Raw genomic sequence first — 17,935 nt, forward strand, 5'->3', positions numbered from 1 at the left:
ATGTTTTTTGGTCCCAAAACTTGGACTGAACTAAAAAAGGAGGGGGGGTATCAATATTCATCAAAGATACCCACACCTCCAGGTTGGTGGCACAGCACAAAGCATAAGGGACTATCCATGTGCAACTAACAGTGGGTAAAACTGCCTTCCAGTTTATAGCCTGCTACAGACCACCCTCCCAAACCCAGGAACCCCACTCGGCCTTCCTGAGAACACTGGAAAATATGAAGGTCTCTCCAAACACCATTATATTGGGCGACTTCAACTACCCTAACATAGACTGGGAGCATTACTCTAGCTCCAACACACTAGCCCAAAGGTTCCTAGACTTTATAAACTCAAATGCTATGGAACAACTTGTTGCCACTCCCACAAGAGGAGAAAACATACTGGACCTGATCATCACCAACATGGGGACTCTATGCTCCAGACCAGAAGTATATCCCTCACTGGTAAGATCAGACCATAAACTAATCTCACTAGATATTCACATCCCGACCCCAGCCCCTGCCCGAAAACCACAGTGAAAAACTTCTCTAAAGCAAATTTCACACTCCTCAAAACCGAGGTGGAATCCTTCAAAGCCCCTGGGCCTGTGGAAAATACGGCCCAGACCGCAGAATCCTTTATAAAAGCATTCTATGAACACCTTCAGGAATGCATGGATCATGCAATCCCAAATAAAACCAAGACCCAATCCTCCAAAGTTAGGCGTCCTGTCTGGTGGACCCCAGCCATAAACAAACTATACAATAGAAGGAGGAAGCTACTACATGATAGAGCAAAATCCCAAAAAGGGAAGGCATCTCTGATCAGTATTAGCAAAAAACTATGGGCACTCATAAAATCGTCTAAGGCCAGCTTTGAGAGAAAAATTGCACAGGACACTAAGGATAATCACAAGGCTTTCTTTAGTTATGTTAGGAACCTGGGTGGGAATTCCCAGATATGCTCAGAATTAGTCCAAAATGACAAAAATACACCGAACCCACAGACATTGCCAACATCCTAGCTGACAGGTTCAGCGCAAACTTCTCCCCCCCTTCCCCACCAAAAGGGCAAATATCTATCCCAGCAGAGTGCTGCCCCCCTGACATCTAAGATGCTCAGGTAAGAGCCGCCCTCTCCAAAGCAAAAAACACAGCATCAATGGGACCAGATGGTGTCCCGGGCTGCATCCTACATGAACTCCAAGAAGAACTAAACCCAAACATAAAACTACTGTTCAATCTCAGCCTTACTACAGGATATGTACCCAAAGAGTGGTGTACAGCAACAGTGGTCTCTCTCCACAAAGGTGCTTTCTCAACGGATCCTGGAAACTATCGCCCCATAAGCTTGACTAGCTTGGTCTGCAAAGCTATGGAAAGGATCATCATGGACCTCATAAATAAAGATATTGGGGACCTACAGACACTGGATCCTACCCAGTTCGGCTTTGTTAAGGGCAGATCCTGCCTCTTAAACCTGGTTGATTTCTTTGAAACAGTCAGCAAGGCCATTGACGAGGGGAAGGTGGTCCACACAGCCTACCTGGACCTTGCAAAAGCCTTCGATACAATACCCCACTCGGGCATTATAGATAAGCTCACCAGCTTAAATATAAACCCCTATATCACTAGATGGGTTGCAAACTGGCTTAAGGACAGAACCCACATGGTTAGAATTGCTGGAGCCATGTCAGACTCCAAACCAGTTACAAATGGCATCCCACAAGCCTCAGTCCTGGGACCTCTCTTATTCGGTATATATTTCTCGGAGGTACAGGCTAACATGGAAGGACTGTGGCTGACCAAGTTCGCAGATGACTGCAAACTGGGCGCCACAATAGACTCTCCAGCCGACACAAGCATCCTACAAAAGTGCCTCATAGAAACAGACAGCTGGTGCCAGAGCCATGGCCTCAAGCTTAATGCCAAAAAGTGTATAGTCATCCGCTTTGGCAAAAACAAAGTGCTCACTAATTACCACATAGGTGGTAATCCATTAAGTACGGAAGAAGCAATTAGGGACCTGAGGACCCAAGTTGATAGCAATCTCTCATCTGACAACCACGTGGCCAAAGTGGTTAGAAAAACATTTTATATAGCCCACCTAATCATGAAGGGATTCACATCTAGATCAGGGGAGGTCATCGTGCCTCTTTACTCATCCCTCATCAGGCCCATAATTGAGTACAATGCCCCTTTTGGGATGTACCTTACCAGACACCTGCAGCAACTGGAAAGACCCCAAAAGTACCTCACCAAGAGGATCAAAGGGCACAAACAGATGCCATATGCTGCCTGGTTAAAGAAACTCCAGCTCTACTCAGTGGCATACCGCCTGTCAGAGGCGATCTGTGCCTGATGTATAAAGCCATGTCCAACCCGGAATTAATGGACATGCTGCACCTCAGAAAATCCAAATCCCATCGTGCTACGCGCTCGAGAGACTTGAACCTCTGCACTGAAATAAATAGAACATGCTGGAGGGACAGATTCATAACCCAGAGGCTCCCTTCACTCTGGAATAAAATCCCAGTCCAGGTTAGGCAGAGTCCCTCATTGACTCTCTTCAAGAGGAATCCTGATGAGTGGATGGGAGATAGTAGGTTTACCCCGGGTATCACTTCTGTGTCACTGTTAGACAGAGGCACAGTATACTAACCTCAAAAAAGGGCATAGCAAAATTCATTTAAAATGGGTGGCGAAAGCCAAACACACTCTGGCTAGGCTTATAAATGCCCTAGGGCAGATAGCCTAGTATGAACCTATAAATCTGGACATCATATGAAAATCTGTACAGTTGAGAGGCTTAGGAATGTGAAGTCATGTCATGTACAGGTGTGTCACAGTATCTGTAACACAGGTTCCTATTAAATGATTGATGACGCATTCTTTTGAATGCATCTTGCTCGAACTTGAAAGCATGTAAAAGCAAAATAGCGAAATGGCATATAAGCAAATTCTTTCCCTGGGAAAGAAATCACTTGGCCGCTTCCATTAATTTTCCATTTTTGTGACTGTAGTGCGATCTTGGAATTGGTATATTTAAGTAGGGAGATGTGGGGGGGGCAAAGCCCCCCACTTTATGTAATGTTTTAATTAATGAATTAATTTTTTTTTTGTGGAACAGTGATTTTTTTCCCTTGGAAAAAATCGCTGTTCTAAGTGTTTGAGATTGTATGCTTTTGCTTATATGGGTTCGATAAATCATCATTTGCTTTCTTAAGCATTCGATTATTTAACATAGACCCCTGTAACACACTCCCTGCATTGTAAAAGTGCTTTACAGCACTAAAACAAGAAAGAAAGTGTCCCTGTACACATCTAATAATGTGAATGTTAACAGTTTAAATTTAAATTAATGTTTAATTTTCTTTTCTTATTTTTCCTGAAAGTTTAAGCATAGCTGAGCAGGTTTGCAAGGGGGGCACCTTGCTCAGCAGTGCTTAAACTTATCAAAAGGCTATATACAAATGTATAGCTGAAATTTGCACAGTTGAGTTAGCTTAGTGGTTAGATTCACAGCTTGGCATGTAGTAGGTGCATGGTTCGAATACCAAGACAGAACATTAAGCTTTTACATGGGAAAGCAGTTTTATATTATTTTTTTTTATTTTATTTAGTGATGTAGTAATTAATATTTGTTAACCAGGGTAGTGTAACTGGTCCAAGTTCCCAGTGTCAGTGGAGATGTAAGGTGAAAAACCCCATTTAAACACAAGTGTCCCATACAGTACAGTCACACCCAAGGTAATGTTATGAAAGCACATGGGGAGATCATGTAAATTATATAATGACTGGTCATTGATATTCCAAAACGAACATGCTGATTGTTCAGCCCAATCAGCGTACCCATTGTAAATCTTAGTATATGCCAATGGAAAAAGGTCCGGTTGCCCCGACTTTATTCCATTGCTATATAGTGTAATTTTATTTTTTATTTTTTTAACCAAAACAAAAAAAACCCATAATCCGGACTCCGGACATTGCAGAGAGACAGGACAGGGAAAATACTAGGAAAATCAGGTAAGTTATTCAAAACTAGAGACACGTACCTGATTTTCCTTGTATTTCCTCCATTCTCTTTCTCTCCTACCTCTAAACTGTCCGACATTTTTTTTTGTATATAAAAAAAATAGAAAACAAAAATGGAGCAATGGAGACCTTCTTTTCTGCGTTGCTTCCTTTGTAAAGCACTGATGTACTGGGTATGTGTGGGAACGCAAGTCCCATACGCATGTGCAGTACATCAGAAAAAGCCCCAGGATACTGCAAAATCATGGAAGGACAGCACAGCGCTGGTATATGAAGACATTTGTTTAAGAAAAGTAAATATTTTCTCTTAAATAATGTCATTGTATAATAGCAATAACTGACCCCGTGGTTGTAGTATATTAAGATTTACCCACAGTTGCCTTTATTTAATCACTCAGGCTTCGCCCTCATGATTAAACCACAACAACCATGGGTAAATCTTAATATACCACACCAATGTCATCGGTTATTGCTTAAGTAAAATATATATATTTAATAATAATGTATCAGTAATGAGTAATTAATATTCAATTCTGACTTCTTTTTTTAAATGAAAATGTTTATTTGCCCTTAGCTCAGTTTTGCTAAGCACTGCTAAGCCAAGCTAAGCAATGTTTAAACAGGACCTGTCAAAGCAATACTTAGAAGTGCTCAGCTCTACTTAGCTGATTTGAGCATTGCTAAGAAGTCCCATTCTAAGCAGTATTCAGCTCAACTAAGCAGATTTGCACACTGCTAAGCACTGCTCAGCATTTACCACCTTAAGCACTGCTCAACTCAGCTTAGTGGGTTTGCGCACTGCTCAGCTTTGCTCAGCATTTTTGAAAATGGTCCAATGATGGCAAAGGGTGGGAATATGGCCTTATTTAAACTGCACAGGCAGGAATAATGGCAGAAAAGTGATTAGGTTAAAACTACCAGCATAACAATTGCAACAAAACCCAAATTAAAGGTCATACTGCTAATGGCTAGGAGTCTAAACAGGAAACTGCACTTCTTGCAAGCAGTCTTAACCATGGAAAATGCTGACATCTGCGCAGTCACAGAAACCTGGTTCAAAGCTGCAGAGATCACCCCAGCCATACCTGGTTACTCATCCTAACTTACATTCAGACCCCAAACTGTGGCTAGTAAAGCCAAAGGAGGTGGAGTTTCAATATATATTAAAGACATACACACCTCCAGGCTGGTCAAACTGTATGATGCACAGGAGACACTCTAGATGCAGTGAACCATTGACAAGACCCCTATAAAAATCATAGCTAGCTACCAGCTCCAAAATCTGATCCAAGATGCCCAAACTGCCTATCTAGACCTCTTTGAATCTATCAAGATTCAACCCTTTACCCTGATCCTGGGTGACGTTAACTACCCAAACATAGACTGGAAGTACTACTCATGCCAGAACACAAATGCTCAGAGATTCCTCAATTTTGTCAATGCAAATGCTTTGGAACAGCTAGTCGATACCCCCACAAGAGGTGATAATATCTTGGACTTGATATTAACCAACATGAGTAACCACTGCAGCATCCCTGCAGTATCATTCTCCCTTGTAAGATCAGACCATAAAGCAGTCATGTTTGAAGTCACCAACTCCTGTGACTCCACTCTAGCTAGGGTCAAACAAAAAACTTTTCCAAAGCTGATTATAGCCTCTTGAGGGATGGTATAAATAGCTTCACAGCCCGTTCCCCCTCTCTAGGAACTGGCACCAATATCCAAAACTATACCAAATTACTATATGAGCATTTATATAGATGCATGGAATCAGGAATACCTGACAGGACTAAATCATCCTTCACAAGGGAGAGTAAACCTATCTGGTGGACATCTGCAATAAATAAACTCTATAACAAAAGAAATAAATTGCTGTCCAGGACCAACAAGGAGCAGGTGCCAATTGGAAGCAATCTCTCCTTAGCCTAAACAAGCAAATAAGAGCACTAGTAAAATCCTCCAAAGCAAACTTTGAGTCCAGATTGGCCACATCTATTAGAGACAATCATAACGCCTTCTTCATGTATGTCCATAATCTTAAAGGTAGTACCCAGATCCGTTTAGAACTGGTGGTCAAGGACACCACATATACAAATGCCATAGATATAGCAAACCTGCTGGCTGACAGATTCAGTGAAAAATTCACCCCTCTGTCCCCCCATCAGTAAATCAGGACATTCTGAGTACTTGCCCTTTCCCCTTATATCTAGGGATGAGGTCATCACTACTCTCTCAAAGGCAAAATATACAGCCTCCATAGGACCTGATAACATCCCAGGTTACTTCCTACATGAACTCAGGCAGGAACTTACAGCAGCATTAGGTGCCCTATTCAACCAAAGTCTGACTACTGGCTTTGTCCCAGCTGAGTGGAGGACAGCCACTGTCATCCCTTTACACAAAGGAGGAGTATTCACTGATCCAGGAAATTATAGATCCATCAGCCTAACTAGCCTGATCTGTGAGGCCATGGAATGGATTATCATAGAATTCATTAACAAGGATATTGGCAAACTCCAAACACTTGATCCCACACAGTTTGGCTTCATGAAGGGGTGGTCATGTCTGTTACATTTGGTTGACTTTTTGAGACAGTCACCAAAGCCACAGATGAGGGGAAGACAGTGCACACTGCTTACCTTGACCTGGCCAAAGCCTTTGACACTATTCCCCACTCAGGCATAATAGATAAACTCTCTCAACTAGGCATCAATCCATATGTTACCAGATGGGTAGCTAACTGGCTCACTGATAGAACCCACCTAGTCAAAATAGGGGAAGCCACCTCAAGCAGGAGACCCATATCAAGTGGTGTACCCCATGGTTTGTTCTTGGGCTCTCTGCTATGTGTTATATACTTTTCTGAGGTGCAGACCAAAACCAATGGGCTATGGCTGACCAAGTTTGCAGTTGACTGCAGGCTGGGAGTTGTCATCAATTCCCCTAGTGATGTGGACATCCTCCAAGAGGGTCTCACCCAAACAAATGACTGGTGCCAGAAACATGGCCTCAAGCTGAATACAAAGAAATGCATCATCATCCCCTTTGGGGAGAGTGATGTCCCAACAAATTATCACATTAATAACAATGTCCTAAGCACGCAGTCAGTTCTGAGGGATTTGGGCACCCAGATTGATAGCAACCTGACTTTTGACCACCATGTTGCTTCCATAGTACAGAAAGCTTCCAACATGGCCCACCTCATAAGTAAGAGTATCTCATCCAGGGACAAGGAGGTCATACCGTCTATATATTCTTCACTTATAAGACCCATTATTCAGTACAACTTCCCATTCAGCATGTGCCTCGCAAAGCACATGCAGCAGCTGGAGAGACCACATTGGTTCCTCACCAGGAGAATCCAGGCCCTTAAAAATCTACCATATACAGATAGGCTAAAAGCCCTATCCCTCCACTCCATGCCAGACTCCTCAGTGGTGACCTCTGCCTGGCATACAAGGTGATCTCGGACCTTGCCTTGATGGGACTGCAAGGTATCCACAAGTCAAGCTTCACTCAAGTAACCTGCACATGCAGACTCAACCTGGTCTGTGACATCTATAGGACTTGTAGGTGGGACAGATTTGTGTCACAGAGATTCCCCCATCTATGGAATAGATTCCATCTCTGCATCAAGCAGAGTACCTCTTTACCCCTTTTTAAGTGCAACCTGGATAACTGGATGGGAAATAGAAAATAAATCCCTGGGATTCCACCTGTGTCCCTGCTGATTTGTCTATACATGGGCTAAACTCTTGCCTAGCCTTATAAGGTCCTCAAGGCCAGTAGCCTAGTTATGATCATATGAACCTGTTAGAGTTTGACCCCTGTAGGCAATATGGCAGATGCAGGAGAGTGAGTGAGCTTTTGGGCACAATGCTGGGGCATCCTTGAATTCAGGGTCATGACTGGACACTTTGTGAAGAACCATGATGACAGACCACTGTAGGCCAATACCAGGGCTCAGAATACAAATTGGAGGCCTAAGACCATCTGGCATGTGAGCTCACCAATGCCACTGGCATCCCTCGAAGTGGTGAGCAGGCCCAGCATCATTATGATGAACCGAGATGGAGGAAGGAGCACTCTTGGCCGAATGGATCCAAAATGCTTGGGCCCATAAGTTTGCAAGTATATCTACAGGTGATGTATCAAATTATAGTATGAATATCTGATAGACAGCTATGCATAATGGTGTGTTTTCTCCCCACAGCTGCAGAGAAGAGGACTCATAACATGGAGGACCACACAGGACGACTAGTACGAGACTGCAATAGGTGGAGACTACAAATATATGATGTGCAAATGTGTATGGGTTGGTTATGCAACCCAGTGACCTGCTATGGTCTGTATAGATCACACATAATCACATCCACTAGGGATTAAATTTATACCACACATGACACTGTGACACTCCTCTTATATTACAAGGTCAGAATGTGTGACCAAGTGAGTTGTAGGCAGAAATCAGTCAAGCAGCAGACAGCAGTACTCCAGTAGCTCAGCATGATGAGAAATACATACATCTCTCTTGTTACATTTTGCACATACAGACCACGGTTTGGATCCAGGGACTGGTACGAAGATGTGTTCATAGTGACATACAAGTAATCCTGAGTATTTGTAGAAACTGTCAGGTAGTGTTAACAGATATTTTCAACAGAGGGATCACAAATAAAGAAATTTATTGTATTAGCTGTATGAAGGATATACTAATAAACTGTGTTCAAATGTTCCAGTCCCCAGCCCCATGCCAACAAATGACAGCAGGATAGCTATATACACTATGCACTCTTTCCAATACATGTCTCTCAAGTGTCACACTGTCATGGCTACTGATCACTGCTGCCAGTAACCTTGCACACATATCTAAATCCAGTAGAAGTATGCCATTAGCACACACAACACCAGTGCAGGGTACACATTGTTAGTCATATATGTAACCTTGCCATGTACTAGTCTCCTCTACTTATGTACCTACAGTTGCCACAGCTTGCCCCATAGCATTCCAGGTCAACAGATTAACAGGTATGTACATGCTATGATAGCTATAGGCCTCAGGTAGATGCAAAGTGAGGGCAGACCTGTAGAGTATTGAGCAGTACTGTTGTGAAAAATATAAGCCTATACAGTTGGTAATGGACTATTTTCTCTCCTCCCACCCCTTATCTGCTTCAGTAATTATTATTCATATACTACAGATTTGTTGTTCTCAAAACCTAATGTTCGGACATTTGACCTATTATTTTTCATATATTTAAATGGTTCAATACTAACATACCTTGTTGAAATTCAATTGTTGGTGGCTTGTTGCCGTAAATGTTGCTGTTACAATAATGACTGTTATTCCATTTATGCATGTGTGCTGTTTGCCATGCAATTTCCCCAGTTCTGTTGTTCCTGATTAATTGGAACATGCATGCATGCTGTTATAATTAATGTTGAAATGTTTTCCTCATGATTAACCAATACACCTTGAAAAACCTTAACACCATAGCACATTTGGGTAGGCAGATCCCAGCAGATCCACCTGTCCCACCACATCTGGCCAGCACATCTGGGACCCAACCTTGAACTGCCTACTCCTCTGGTCCTGCAGTGTTCTGCACCACCCTTGTGTGGAACCACATCAGGGGATGGGGCCCATCCCCCCAGCCATGGGTGTGGAGCGGACCCTTTTACCTGACACTAGTTCTGAGGTATGGTACGCAGGGTCATCCAGAGGGACTTGGATGTATGCCTGTGCCAGATCGGGGGCAGACTGGTGCACCTTGAGGGGCAGGCTGGCTCTATTGCTACACCCCCAGCACAGCTACCTTCAGGACCATGAAGGGGCAGTGGTGATTGCCCATGGGTGGAGACCTCAGTCCCACTGCTTCCATCTCCTCCGATTCCCAACCACCCTCCCCATCCAAGGTGTTTACCCCATGTGTCATACACCGCCCCTTTCTGCTGTCTTGTCTGTCTGCAAAAGCAACCTCTCCTACCCAACTTACCTGTTCAAATGTACCTACAACCCTTCCCCAACACCCCACTCTCACCTTAAAAAATAAAAAGGGGTCATCTGTCCCCACAAAAATAATCTCGGCCAATACATAGCTCTCCATTTCACCCCCATGTACACTGCCATGAATCAATCATCCCACCAATTAATCAACAAACTTATGTCACCCACACCCCTCCCTGTGGGGTGTAAGCCTCCAAAGTCCAAATTGTCCACATCATTCACAGTTGTTGCTGGCCAAGAAATGGACAGCTATGGTCCTTTCCTACACCAGTCCTCTGCACATCCCTAGCTGCCTTTCATAATGCTCCCCCTGCTTGCCCCCATTTCACCACTTTCCTATCACCCCTTTTTCTTTTCTTTTTTTTTTGGAATCAGTGTGGGATTAAGCAGGAGTAAGCGCCGTTAAGCAAAACTAAGGGAAGCTAAGCATCTCCTGAAACCACTTAGCATGATGCAAAACCCTGCAAACCCACTTAAAACTGCTTAAAACTGATTTAATCACTATCTCATTCAGCCACTGTTCTGCCCAGCAATAAAATAACCAGCCCTGTCAGGTCTCAAACCTAGGACTATGTGCACTACAGTCAGGGCAACATACCACTACACCAAATCTGCTGTGAGAATTACTAATGCTTTTGTAACTATATCATGCATTACAGTCATTTAACATTAGGAAAGAAGGTCATTACTGACAGATCTTGAACCCAGGTCCCTGTACACTAAAGTTAGAGCAATGCACCACTATGCTAAATCAGCTGTAGGAATTAGCAATGCTTTTGTGAACATATCATGCATTACAGTCATGTAACAGAAGATAAAAAAAGACAAAGCTGCCATGTTTTAAACACAGGACCTTCTGAACCAGAGTTACAGCAACACAACACTATATCAAATCAGCTCTGGGGAATTAATGATGCGTTTATAAATATATCATGCACTATGGGGATATAACTTTAGTGAAAAAAATACATTAGTGACAAAGTCTGAACCCAGACCCATCTGAACTACAGTCAGAGCAACATACCAAGCCAACTGACCTGTGGAGTAGAGCAAATGTTTTTACAAACATATCCTGATTGCCAGTCACACACTACTCCTATATATACTGGCCCAAATCATAGTGTACGTGGGCCTCTGATGCAGACACAGAACCATTACACAGGCAAATAAATGCAGCTGGATATACAGGAGACCTACAATATCTGGTAGAGCTGACAACTACGTAGACTGTTGCAAAATATCCACAGTTGTGCCCCCTATTCATGGCAGGGTCCTCATAAAACCTACTCTGTGTGCACACATACTGGCAAGGCAGTGCAGATTGGGGTTACAAAAGCATGACAGACAGCTCAGTGTCACACATCATACCCATCAGAACACACATGTCCACGCTAATCCTGTGACACACACTGTATGCATGCACATATGTCTTACAAATACACCTGCCATTTGATTGACTTGGTAACTCCATCTGTTACAGTTCTAGTATCTGTCACATGCAGAAACCCACAGTCCTGGCCCACAGCCCGGTGTGTGGCATGACACCTACATGCATGTCAATACAACATAAGAATACTGGAGTCCTGCAATGTCCAGCAAAGATTGTTCCTACTGCAGTCAATGCCACCCACAGTAGCACGTTAAAGCCCTGCAGGGTGGGACACATTTCACAATTATGAATATGTGTAGCACATGCTGCCTAACACTCTCTGGATGGCACTATTATGTAACATATGCACCACAGGTACATGCCTCACCTGGACTGTTGTTGGTACCCTCAACCAGGCTATGCTGTGACACAACAGCTGACACTGCACCCTCACTGACAGTTACAGCTAGCTCTCCCCCAATGTCTTCACAATCCGTAATCTAACTCCTGGCCAGAATGCAGCAGCTGTGGCCTACACATGCAGCAGTATGTCCAACTACCTGCTACAGGCCTAACATTGCACTCCCAAACACCTAGAGCAGGGCATCCACACAACAGACAAACATAAAGGTTTGGAGGGGATGTTGAGGTTTTAAGGGTCATGTCTCAGTCTGCCCCTACAAACATTTACAGCTGACAGACCAGCATCAATTGTAGCAGCATGCACAGTGAGATAGAAAAGGATCTATGACACTCACATCTGTCTGTCTCCTTACTCACCACAACACACATGTACACAGTACACTGCTACAGACTCTGTTAACAATGGCCAGACATACATACCTCTCAACTATACAGATTTCCACAGAATGTCCAGGTTGTTGCCTCATAGTTTTGGCCTGTACCACATAACATTTGTGTTCTTCTGCCAAATCACTGGAATGATATGAGCAATGATGTCACTAAATGATGATATACATTTGAGTTGCAGACTTCAAATCTCTCAGAAAATGTATGACAAAACAAACCCTGTTACTTTAGCAAATTTAGAAGTTTATAGGAGCAATATTTCAAATCTGTCCCTAGTTATGGCCCTTTGCCACCCCCCCTCCCCATTTTGTCATGCTTTGTTCAGATTTTTTGTGCTAAGAGGTTGAGAGGTATGGCTGAGCTTCAGGAGTGTAATCACAATGTACTGTACTGGCAAAGAACAGAAATGTATATAAAGTATTACCTGTGCAAATACATATTAATAGTAGAAGCTGGAAGCCTTGAACATACAGACATAAGTTGCAAAACTTCAAGTAAATAAGCTGAACTTTTTTTATGAATGTGTTATCTCAGTATCAGTGCAGCAAGCAGACATAAATGTCTACAGCTAGAGATTTTTGTATTGTCTTGAAACATAAATAATACCAGGTTGAAAATGTAAAAGTGTTTAACTGTGTTATGACTTCCAGTTCTATGCAAACATCAGACAGATATGTACTTCTGACGCAGAAATGTTAAAATGTATGTTAGTCGCAATTAGCCTGGGAAGTGAAGGCATGTGACATACACTGATGTAATTTGAGGTAACCCAGCATTAATGTTTATTATTACTTTCAGACCTGTCTCATAGAAAGACCTTTGCATGTTGTATGTGTCTGTTCATCTGACAACATCCACTCATCTGCATTTGCCTTGCTAATAGTAAGGAACTAGGGAAATGTAAAATCATTTACATATAGATGGGAATATAGTATAGCAGTCTGATGTTTGTGTGGTCAGTAGTGCTCTGAGTATCAGGCATCTCTGCATTTAATGTTGATTTGAAGCCCTTTATCCAATGTTTGCTCACTTCTATTTTGTATCTTATTTTAGTATTATATTTGTTTTGTTTTAATTATTCTGTTCTGTTGGTGTTTTAAGAGTTCCCCCTCCCACTCAGCCAGTCCTTGTGTTCTTAAATTTGGTGGCTTTTCAGTTGCCCGCCCCTACTATAAGTCTCATTTTAGACACTCCTCCCAGTCCCATCATCTTAGTCTACTGAGTAGACAGAGAGCATTTGGGAAGCCCTCCCCCAATTTCCCAAATGTAAACTATCATGTTTCATCCCTTCCCACTTAACGTAATAAAATAATTCTACTGTATTTGTATTGCTTCCTACTTTATTAGTTTATTTTGCCTTTGCTGCCTGTTCTTAAAAGTACTCAATTGCACTTATTCTGCTGCATTTATTACTACTTGTTAGTAGCCTGATTAAATTGTAACTGCTATTCTAAGCCTTGGGCTTCAGGGCAGTTATTTTACATTAAGAAGGTTTGTGGTCTGCACTCTTGTGAGAGGAGAGGGTAGGATCCTGCACTTCTGAGCTGGGAATTGCTGGTTAAAGCCTTATTGTGCCTGCTTATTTGCATTGTTTCTTTCTGAAATTGGTGCAGCTTGTTTGCTGTAGCATAGACTAGATTCAGACCTGCTGAATCTAGCTTTGTTTGTTTAACTTGAGCAGTAATCCAGGCCATTCTTGTTTTGGAGAGGGTTCCCCTGCACCCTAGTGGCAGGAGTGTGAAGTTAGAACATGTCTGACTGAAGACCACTGGAACAGGGTTCAGTTTTGAGATTTTTTTATGTGTTCATTTGTTTAAATCATTTTGCTCTTGTTTGCTACTGTTATATTTAAGTGTGTATCTGTTCTACTGTGTTAAATTGACCTAAATAGAGTTGAAATATCTTTAGCATAGTCTGGCTACAGGTTTTGCTGTATTCAGATCTGTTTGTGTGATTCCTGTGTTTCCTGTTATGCCATTTTGTGTTGGCCAGGGCCTGCCTGAACATAATGGGAGTAAGTGAACAGTTTGGAACTGGTCTGGCATAGGGTGAGATAAGAGCTCAGGGACAAGGGTTGGTTGGTCAGTTCTAGTGTCTCTATTTTACCTTTGTTTTTGTGGTATTTAAAACCGGCATCTGTGTGGATTTCTGCTTGTTTGCCTGTTGCACACCACTGCTGTGCTGTTTTAACCCATTGCGAGGTATCTCAGTTGCATTTTTCTCCTTACTAGTACTCCTGTGTGAGTGAGGTCCTCTTCCGCAGCTACTGTACTGATTTTATCCAGCCATACTCACACCTATAGGTACTCTCCTCTGATAGTAACCACTCTACTATCCATGACCTCTGTTCCACAGATTCTGATAACCATGGATAGACAATGTGAGACAGTGTAGCAACTGCCTGATGTACACAGACAACCCTCTACTACTGCCACCTAAGAACACAATATGTGAGAGATGCAATCACATTAAGAACCTAGGATCCTTGCTGTCTCAGTTAAAAGCCAGTACGTGATTGACAGACCGTGATGCTTTGCCACAGATGGGCTTCATCTGTCTCCCATGGGCTTTAGGCTTCTGGCAAAGGCTCCTGCCTCCCCTATAGTGACTTTTTTACCCAAAGTCATGACCACAATATTACCAACATGAATAATTCATATAAAGGAAATTAAAGGTCATGCTGCTAAACGCTAGGAGTCTTAGCATGAAACTGCACTCATTGCAAGCATTCCTTGCCCTGGAGGATGCTGACATTTCTGCAGTCACTGGAACCTGGTTCAAAGCTGTGGAGAGCACCCCAACCTTACCAGGTTACTTACCCTACCATACTTTCAGACACCAAATGGAGGGCTACAAAGCCAAAGGAGGTGGAGTTCCAATATTTATCAAAGACATATACACCTCCAGGCTGGTCAAACAGTATGATGTACAGGAGACACTGCAAGTGCAGTTAATTGTTGACAAAACAAAACACATATTCAAATCATAGCTAGCTACAGACCCCCAACCATCACTCAGGACACCCACATCACCTATCTGGACTTACCTCAATCCATCGAGATAAAAACCTCTACGATGATCCTGGGTGACCTTAACTACCTAACCATAGAGTGCAGGACCTATTGTAGCCCAAACATGAATGGCCAAAGATTCCACAACTTTGTCAATGGCAATGCATTGGATCAGCTGGTCGAGACCCCTATGAGAGGTGAAAATATCTTGTACCTGGTCCTAACCAACATGAGTAGCCACTGTAGCACGCCTACAGTGTCATCCTCCTTGGTAAGATCTGACCATAAAGTGATCACTTTTGAAGTCACCATCTCCCCTGACACCCCCCTCCTTATCAGGGTCACACAAAAAAACATGTCCAAAGCTGACTACAATCTCCTCAGAGCAGGTATAAGGAGCAACACACCCACCATCCCTGCAGTTGGAACTAGCACTAATGTCCAAGCCTATGCCAGGAAAATATATGAGAACCTACATTGCTGTATGGACTCAGCAATATCTGACAGGACCAAATCATCTTCCTCAAGGAAGAGTAAACCTATCTGGTGGACATCAGCAATAAACAAAGTCTATCATAGAAGGAGGTAATTGCTGTCCAAGGCCAAGAAGGAGCAGGTGCCAAGTTTGAAGCAATCTCTCCTTTGTTTGAACAAGCAAATAAGGTCACTGGTGAAATACTGTAAGGCTAACTTCAAGCCCAAATTGGCCACATCCACCAAAGACAATCACAAAGCCTTCTTCACATATGTCTGCAATCTCAAAGGCAACACCAAATCCAAGGCAACACCCAAATCCGCTCAATGACACCACATACACAAATGCCATAGATATAGCCAACCTGCTGGCAGACAGGTTCAGTGAAAATATCCCAGCACCCGCCCCCCTCTCCTCATTACAATGGATCAGGTCCTTAATGCCCTCTCAAAGGCAAAAATATAAAGTCTCCTTGGGACCTGATAACATCCCTGCCTGTATCCTACATGAACTCAGGCATGAGCTCTCAGCTCCATTAGATACACTATTCAACCACAGCCTGAGCACCGGCTTCATCCCAGCTGCATGGAGGACTGCCACTGTCATCCCTCTACACAAAGGTGGAACATCCACTGACCCAGACCTGGTCTGCAAGACGATGGAATGTGTTATCATGGACCTTATAAACAAGGACATTGGCAACCTCCAAATGCTGCACCCCACACAGATTTGTTTTTTTTTTCAAAGGGAGATCACAGCTGTTAAACATGGTTGACTTCTTCAAAACAGTCACCAAAGCCAAGGACAAAGGGAGGACGGAGCACAGTGCCTACCTTGACCTAGCCAAAGCCTTTGACACTATTCCACACTCGGGCATAATACATAAACCCTCCACACTAGGTATCAGCTCGTATTTTACCAGACGGGTTGCTAACTAGCTCACTGATAGAACTCACTCAGTCAAAGTAGGAGAAGCCACCTCTAGTAGTAGACCCGTTGTGAGTGGTGTACCACAAGAATCAGTCTTGGGGCTTCTACTGTTTGGCATATACTTGTCTGAGGTTCAAGCCACAATCAGTAGTCTGTGGCTGACCAAGTGGGCAGATGACTGCAAGCTAGGTGCTGCCTTAAATTCTCCTAGTGATGTGAACATCCTCCAAGAGGGCCTTACCCAAGCTAATGACTGGTGCCAGAAGCATGGCCTCAAAATGAATGCAGAGAAATGCATCATTATCCCCTTTGGAGAAACGGTCATCCCCACTACTTATGACATTAACAACAATGTACTAAGCATGCAATCACTCATGAGGGACATGGGCACCCAGGTTGATACCAACCTGAATTGTGACCGCCACTTTGTCTCCATTGTACAGAAGGCTGTCTACATGGCCCACTTCATAAATCAGGGTATGTCATCCAGGAACAAGGAGGTCATCTCATCCCTGTACTTCTCCCTTATCAGACCCATTATCAAGTACAAAGTCCCATTTGGCATGTACCTTGCCATGCACATGCAGCAGGTGGAGAGACCACACATGTTCCTGACCAAGAAAATCCAGGGTCTCAAACACCTATCCTATACAGATATGCTAAAAGCCCTGTTTCTCTACTCAGTCTTATACAAACAGCTCAGATGTGACCTGTGTCTGGCATACAAGGCCATGTCTGACCCAGCCTTGTTGGAGTTGCTGCATATCCATAAGACAAACTAAACTTGTGCAACCTGCATGCAAGGCCTTAACCTGGTCTGTGACATGAATAGAACTTGTTTATGGGATAGACTTGTGTCCCAAAGACTCGGCCATCTGTGGAATAGAGTCCCTCTCCATGTCATGCAGAGTACCTCTCTAGGCCTCTTTAAGAGGAACCTGGATGACTGGATGGGAAACAGAACATACACCCCTGGGATCCCACCTGTGTCCCTGCTGGTAAATCTGTTCCAGACTTTCCCAGGAGTGAGTGAGTGAGTGAGTGAGTGAGTGAGTGAGTGAGTGTGTGTGTGTGTGTGTGTGTGTGTGTGTGTGTGTGTGTCTGTGAGATTCATAAATCAAATCTCAAAGTGTGTGTGTCAGCTACTTGGGCAGGGACACAAAGCACTGGTCAGACAGAGAGGGTGATGGATGTTTTGGCTTGGGCGCTCTGCTGAGATGTTAACCATATAGCTGTGCCAGTGGAGAATCTTATTGGGGATTTGGAGAGAGAGGGAGAAACCATCCCCAGACTGACTGTGATCTTTGTGTG

Source organism: Protopterus annectens, chromosome 11.part0, assembly GCF_019279795.1.
Source record: "Protopterus annectens isolate FY-2018-M chromosome 11.part0, PAN1.0, whole genome shotgun sequence".
NCBI classification, from domain to species: domain Eukaryota; kingdom Metazoa; phylum Chordata; order Ceratodontiformes; family Protopteridae; genus Protopterus; species Protopterus annectens.